Raw genomic sequence first — 7,755 nt, 5'->3', positions numbered from 1 at the left:
GTTGCATTGGTGATGGCCTATTTTGCATAGACAAATTGTCTGGAAATGACTGGACATTAATGTTACTGAAATTAATAATAAGACATGAACAAAAAAAGGCACAAATTATGTGAATTTAGCAGTTTTTATCACATTTTTTTTGGGGGGGAAATACAATATTCAAAACCAAAACCAAAACATGGAGGTCAGCGGACATCCGTAAGCATGACTACTGACAAGAAGCCATTAAGGTAGCTCAGTGGATCATAACTGTACATTACAATTATTCTATATCATTATCTCTGTTTTGCCATTTTGCTGAGTGTATCTTTAAGGTTTTTTTCTGGCCAGTTTACAAAACCATTTATTGCAAAACTGTTTACTCAGGGTGAGATAACTTGTCCTTTCAATACCTTTTGATATTATGCGTTACAGCTTCTCTATAAATACGATATAACTGAAACTGGCTTGCTGAGTCTTCAACATAAAGTCGGTGAGTTCTAACTGCATCCCCTGCAGAATCTAAGGTGAGTCCTTACTATAAGTACAGACATCCGGTTGGTGTTATTTAAAGTCACTATTGTATTCCAGTAAGGTGTTTCAAGTTCTTTAGCAATGTAAGTATCAATTGTATTATTTACATATAAAAGTATATTGCAAAGCAGTAGTAATTGCAAATAAAAAATAAAACTAAAATGGTCCACTAAAGGCACTGGCCATGCAGTAAAAATGTAGAGGGAGGATGTCAACCTCTAAGCCCAGGTTTTAAAACAAGAAAAAACAGCGCTAATAGATATAAAAAATTTCTTGATATTAAAATCAGAGTTTCAAAGAACAACCAAATCAGGACACCTGTCCCTATCGGATATTCAACCGGCGCTAATTAAAAAAGGAATTAATTAGTTGTGTAACAACAGCAGCTGAGTACGGCAACTAGCTAGGTTGCCAACTTTATAGAACAGAAAAAGAGTTTTTGTGTACTCAGCGCTAATTGTGTACTGTAAAAAATTATTATTTAAACCTGAAATATAAATAAAAATAAAACTAAAGTGTGCGGTCTGTCATATCGAATGATTGACTCAGTAAACTGTATGAATAAATATCAATAAGTACTTTATCAAATAGTTGTTAAAAATAACATTACAAACGACACAAGCAGCATTTACTTAATAACAATTACTCAGTTGTTTTACCGATTATTATGGCAAACAATATAATGAGGTTTCTTGGTTATAATACTGTATAAAATACAATTACACTGGCGTCCCAGTGTTAAGTAAAAATAGTCCCGCAAGAATTTATCACAGTCTTAATGGAGATGTGCTTCAGATGTGTAGGAACATATAATTACCCGTGTGCTGATTCCGTTTGTTGGGCACGGCTGCACTCCAGATAATTGGAGGCTTTTTGATGTTCTTTGAATAGAACTTCACAGGCTCGCTTACTCGTCACGGATGTTTAGACCCCTCTGCGGAGGTCAGCAGCATTCAATCAGTGCGGGCAAGCAGATCACCGGACATCAGCGGCACAGCACTGCGGAGATCAGTAGCATTCAATCGGTGCGGGTAAGCAGAACACCGGACATCAGCGGCACAGCACGGAGATCGATGTCTGTGCTCCTGGTGAAAAGCCGCCGGCTGCAGCGCCTGGCGTCTGGCAGATCGTAGAGTATTGTAGTATGGAAAGCCGTTAGCCGGATCAGACAACGGGTAATACCGAACAGCTGATTGAATGCTGCTGACCTCCGCAGAGGGGTCTAAACATCCGTGACGAGTAAGCGAGCCTGTGAAGTTCTATTCAAAGAACATCAAAAAGCCTCCAATTATCTGGAGTGCAGCCGTGCCCAACAAACGGAATCAGCACACGGGTAATTATATGTTCCTACACATCTGAAGCCCACCTCCATTAAGACTGTGATAAATTCTTGCGGGACTATTTTTACTTAACACTGGGACGCCAGTGTAATTGTATTTTATACAGTATTATAACCAAGAAACCTCATTATATTGTTTGCCATAATAATCGGTAAAACAACTGAGTAATTGTTATTAAGTAAATGCTGCTTGTGTCGTTTGTAATGTTATTTTTAACAACTATTTGATAAAGTACTTATTGATATTTATTCATACAGTTTACTGAGTCAATCATTCGATATGACAGACCGCACACTTTAGTTTTATTTTTATTTATATTTCAGGTTTAAATAATAATTTTTTACAGTACACAATTAGCGCTGAGTACACAAAAACTCTTTTTCTATTAAAATCAGAGTAACTAGTTAGTACTTTTATACTTATTAGTGCTGTTTTTACTTCTAATTGAAAATAAAATGCACATAGAAATATAAAAATACAACCTTCAAACTAGAGATTACCTCTAATCCGGACCACTCCGAACACAGGCATTCGAGCTGCGGCTTTGAGCATCCTGTCTGATTCCGTTCTGGCGTTGAGGCTGAACATCATCTTCACTGCGTCGGATTCTTGTGGGACTTGGATTCTATATAAGGTGCCGGGGCCGTGACTTGGCACAATTTCACTGGAACGCACACTGCCATTTACTGCGCTATACTCTGCTGTAGTGGCTGAACTGGATAGTTACTGTATAATGTGTATAGGGGCCACACTGCACGCTGATGTATGCTGCGCTAAGCTCTGCTTCACTGGCTATGCTCTGTCCAGACTCCAGAGTGTCACAAGTGTCTGTGCTGTATATTAGTGACTGTGTATCGGTGGCATGCTGCATGCTGCTGTGTACTGTGCTATACTCTGCTATACTGGCTGTGCTGTGTCCAGACTCACAAGTGGCTGTGCTTTATAGTGACTGTGTATAGGGGGCACGCCGCTGTGTGCTGCGCTATACTCTGCTGTAAATTGTACTGTTTGCAACACTTTGATCACGTGCATCTATAAGCCCTGTGATCCACGGAGTTCAAACTAGAGATGAGCGGGTTCGGTTTTACTCGGTTTTACTCGGATTTACTCGGTTCTCAAAATGGCATCTTATTGGCTCACGGACGTCACGTGTTTTGGATAGCCAATAAGAAACATCCGGATAAAACCGAACTGGCGTTAATTCTGGCGTTACATTCGAACCCGCTCATCTCTAGTTCAAACCAAGCTGCAAGTTTAAAAATAACATATATATACAGTACCTATTGTTTTTGTACTGGTTGGTTGGTGGGCTTATAAGCACTGTGATCCATACAGTTGTCACCGAGCTGCAATTGCACAAACAGAAAGATTATATATATATATATATATATATATATATATATATATATATATATATATGGCCCTCATTCCGAGTTGTTCGCTCAGAGATTTTCATCGCATCGCAGTGAAAATTCTCTTAGTGCGCATGCGCAATGTTCGCACTGCGACTGCGCCAAGTAACTTTACTATGAAGAAAGTAAGTTTACTCACGGCTTTTTCATCGCTCCGACGTTCGCATTGTGATTGACAGGAAATGGGTGTTACTGGGCGGATGCACGGCGTTTTAGGGGCGTGTGGCTGAAAACGCTACCGTTTCCGGAAAAAACGCAGGAGTGTCCGGGGAAACGGTGGGTGTGCCTGGGCGAACGCTGGGTGTGTTTATGACGTCAGCCAGGAACGAAAAGCACTGAACTGATCGCACAGGCAGAGTAAGTCTGAAGCTACTCAAAAACTGCTAACTCGTTTGTGATCGCAATATTGCGCATACATCGGTCGCACATTTAAGAAGCTAAGATTCACTCCCAGTAGGCGGCGGCTTAGCGTGTGTAACTCTGCTACATTCGCCTTGCGAGCGAACAACTCGGAATGAGGGCCTATATATATATTGGAAAAGAGTAGCAGCGCCACTCCAGAAAAGAGTAAACAAGCAGCTTTAGTGATAAAACAAAAAAATGGTCACATACAGCCAACATTTCGGGGCCGGTAGCCCCTTTGTCAAGGCGTATACTGTGTGTGTGTGTGTGTGTGTGTGTGTGTGTGTGTGTGTGTGTGTGTGTGTGTGTGTATATATATATATATATATATACATATATAAAATCTTTCTGTTGTTACAATTGCAGCTCGGTTTCAACTGCAAGGATCACAGGGCTTGTAATGTGCACCCACCTACCAGTACAAAAACAATAGATATATTATATACAATATACATACAGTGCTCAAAAAAATAAAGGGAACACTAAAATAACACATCCTAGATCTGAATGAATGAAATATTCTTATTAAATACTTTGTTCTTTACATAGTTGAATGTGCTGACAACAAAATCACACAAAAATTATCAATGGAAATCAAATTTATTAACCCATGGATGTCTGGTTTTGGAGTCACACTCAAAATTAAAGTGGAAAAACACACTACAGGCTGATCCAACTTTGATGTAATGCCCTTAAAACAAGTCAAAATGAGGCTCAGTAGTGTGTGTGGCCTCCACGTGCCTGTATGACCTCCCTACAACGCCTGGGCATGCTCCTGATGAGGTGGCGGATGGTCTCCTGAGGGATCTCCTCCCAGACCTGGACTAAAGCATCCGCCAACTCCTGGACAGTCTGTGGTGGCGTTGGTGGATGGAGCGGGACATGATGTTCCAGATGTGCTCAATTGGATTCAGGTCTGGGGAACGGGCAGGCCAGTCCTTAGCATCAATGCGTTCGTCTTGCAGGAACTTCTGACACACTCCAGCCACACGAGGTCTAGCATTGTCTTGCATTAGGAGGAACCCAGGGCCAACCGCACCAGCATATGGTCTCACAAGGGGTGTGAGGATCACATCTCGGTACCTAATGGCAGTCAGGCTACCTCTGGCGAGCACATGGAGGGCTGTGCGGCCCCCCAAAGAAATGCCACCCCACACCATTACTGACCCACTGCCAAACTGGTCATGTTGGAGGATATTGCAGGCAGCAGAACGTTCTCCTTGGCGTCTCCAGACTCTGTCACGTCTGTCACATGTGCTCAGTGAGAACCTGCTTTCATCTGTGAAGAGCACAGGGCACCAGTGGCGAATTTGCCAATCTTGGTGTTCTCTGGCAAATGCCAAACGTCCTGCACGGGGTTGGGCTGTAAGCACAACCCCCACCTGTGGATGTCGGGCCCTCATACCACCCTCATGGAGTCTGTTTCTGATCATTTGAGTAGACACATGCACATTTGTGGCTTGCTGGAGGTCATTTTGCAGGGCTCTGGCAGTGCTCCTCCTGTTCCTCCTTGCACAAAGGCGGAGGTAGCGGTCCTGCTGCTGGGTTGTTGCCCTCCTACGGCCTCCTTCACGCCTCCTGATGTACTGGCCTGTCTCCTGGTAGCGCCTCCATGCTCTGGACACTACGCTGACAGACACAGCAAACCTTCTTGCCACAGCTCGCATTGATGTGCCATCCTGGATGAGCTGCACTACCTGAGCTACTTGTGTGGGTTGTAGACTCCGTCTCATGCTACCACTAGAGTAAAAGCACCGGCAGCTTTCAAAAGTGATCAAAACAGCAGCCAGAACGCATAGGAGCTGAGAAGTTGTCTGTGGTTACCACCTGCAGAACAACTCCTTTATTGGGGGTGTCTTGCTAATTGCCTATAATTTCCACCTGTTGTCTATTCCATTTGCACAACAGCATGTGAAATTTATTGTCAATCAGTGTTGCTTCCTAAGTGGACAGTTTGATTTCACAGAAGTGTGATTGACTTGGAGTTACATTGTGTTGTTTAAGTGCTCCCTTTATTTTTTTGAGCAGTGTATATATATATATATATATATAAGGCAACAAATGAGGCGGCACTCGGAGACTTTGAAAATCAAAAAGTGACTTTAGTGCATAAAGTGCTGAATCGACGTTTCAGGGTACTAGATCCCTTCTTCATCCTGAAGAAGGGGTCTAGTACCCTGAAACGTCGATTCAGCACTTTATGCACTAAAGTCACTTTTTGATTTTCAAAGTCTCCGAGTGCCGCCTCATTTGTTGCCTTATGGATATGGGGGATCTACCCTAGTGGAGGGCACCGGAGCAAGCCAGCCCTGGGGGCAGTCCGAGTGCCGGCGGTGTGTGCATGTATATATATATATATATATATATATTAGAGATGAGCGGGTTCGGTTTTACTCGGATTTACTTGGTTCTCAAAACGGCATCCTATTGGCTCACGGACGTCACGTGTTTTGGACAGCCAATAAGAAACATCCGGATAAAACCGAACTGGCGTTAATTCTGGCGTTACATTCGAACCCGCTCATCTCTAGTATATATATATATATATATATATATGTGTGTGTGTGTGTGTGTGTATATATATATACAAAACATAGCAAAATGACAGCATTCAGTAAAAATCAAATAATATTGACATGGTGGTGCAGGGTCCTGGAAATTGATACAAACACTCACTTTTGCAAAAGAAAAGAAAAAAAGACCAGCACTCACGTTTTGATGATGAAAAGAAAAAAGGGGCCCCTGACGAAAACCACGGAGAGTTGAAACGGCCGTCGGGCTGTAGTACTAGGATCATGTCCAGATGTTTCTTCTGTAAGGAATAAACCCCTTTTTCCTTTTCATCATCAAAACGTGAGTGCTGGTCTTTTTTTCTTTTCTTTTGCAAAAGTGAGTGTCTGTATATATATATAAATATATATATATATATACAAAGAAAAGTAGCGGCACTCACAGGGTGTTATATAGCAATCCATGGTGACCGGCACTCCTATATGCAAGTTCCATTTATTACCTGGGTGCCATCAATCAGACATCATCAAACATGCAAAGAAAGGTACTCACAGGGTTTTTCAGTCAGAGTTCCATGCCAGCCCCCAGAATCTTAGCGGGTTATCCAAAGTATGGTCAACGTTTCTTTTATTATTATAAATTTCATCAGGCCTGTTACAATCCTGAGCACTCATGTTTTGTTAGTTATTGTTGTGATTTACCTTTGCTTCAGTTTGTGGAACTACAGGTCACAGCTAGCTCCTGCATAGTTGTCTCCCAGTGCCTCCACTCCTGCACTCAGCAACTGACTCTACAGGTGTCTGGATTCTGTAATTACAGCTGGTTACCTGAAACCTACTATTCAGCTTGTCAGCCTGCTCAGTCTGCACTGCAGCTGCATGTTATATCAATTACTGGGGGCCTGTCTGGTGCTCACAGCTGATTGGTCCAGCCTGTTCTTTTAAGCCTCTCAATCCCAAGAGGCCTTGCCAGTTATAGCTACTCCATGCGGTGTTCTGCTCTCTGGTTCCTCTCTGGTCTCAGTTCATCTGTCCTGTGGGTTTTGCCTTGTTCCTGCATTGAATTCTAGCTTCACCATCTTGCTGACGATCTTAGTCTGCCGACTGCCGTTGCCCTGTCTCCAAGTGTCTGCACCCCAGTCCGTCCGTGTGCCGCAACCTCCTGTGTCTCTCCAAGAGTTCCTGCTGCTGTTCCATCTCCACGGCCCCAGTGTACCATCTGGCCGTGTGCACCCTGCAACCTTCTCCAGTTCCTGTTTGTTCCTGCGTATCCCTGCGGCTTGTCATATACAACACCTCTACCATAACTCTAGTCCAGTTCAGGTATCAAGTGACCCAGACAGGGGGCCGCGACCTGCACGTCGGGAGCCGCGAAGCCCATATCCCCTTGCGGGGTTCCCTGGTGAAAACCTTTCGGTGTGTTAGACTCTGCGCTTCTGTTTTGGGTAACGTCAACCACTTGGTACCTGATCCCAAATTCCGGATTCTGCACCAGTTCCTGACATTATAAATGGCCCACCACTTCCTGGGCATGGACCCGTCACAGCAAAATCCGTCTCAAATCTTGGCTGGTCAAAT

At 43.3% G+C, this 7,755-nt stretch overlaps 1 protein-coding gene across 1 annotated transcript in view; it reads left to right on the top strand.

Moving 5' to 3' along the window:
- The first annotated feature begins 401 nt into the window (after positions 1-401).
- LOC134908930 (cytochrome P450 2C5-like) overlaps positions 402-7,755 on the top strand; it is a 183,141-nt gene continuing 175,787 nt past the window's right edge. The window contains exon 1 of the mRNA XM_063915184.1: positions 402-506. The gene's annotated coding sequence lies outside the window, so the exon portion shown is untranslated. The remainder of the gene's footprint in view (positions 507-7,755) is intronic.

This window comes from Pseudophryne corroboree, chromosome 4, assembly GCF_028390025.1.
Source record: "Pseudophryne corroboree isolate aPseCor3 chromosome 4, aPseCor3.hap2, whole genome shotgun sequence".
Lineage (NCBI taxonomy): Eukaryota > Metazoa > Chordata > Amphibia > Anura > Myobatrachidae > Pseudophryne > Pseudophryne corroboree.
The sequence above is the reverse complement of the archived record's forward strand: the minus strand, read 5'-3'. Positions and strand labels throughout refer to the sequence as shown.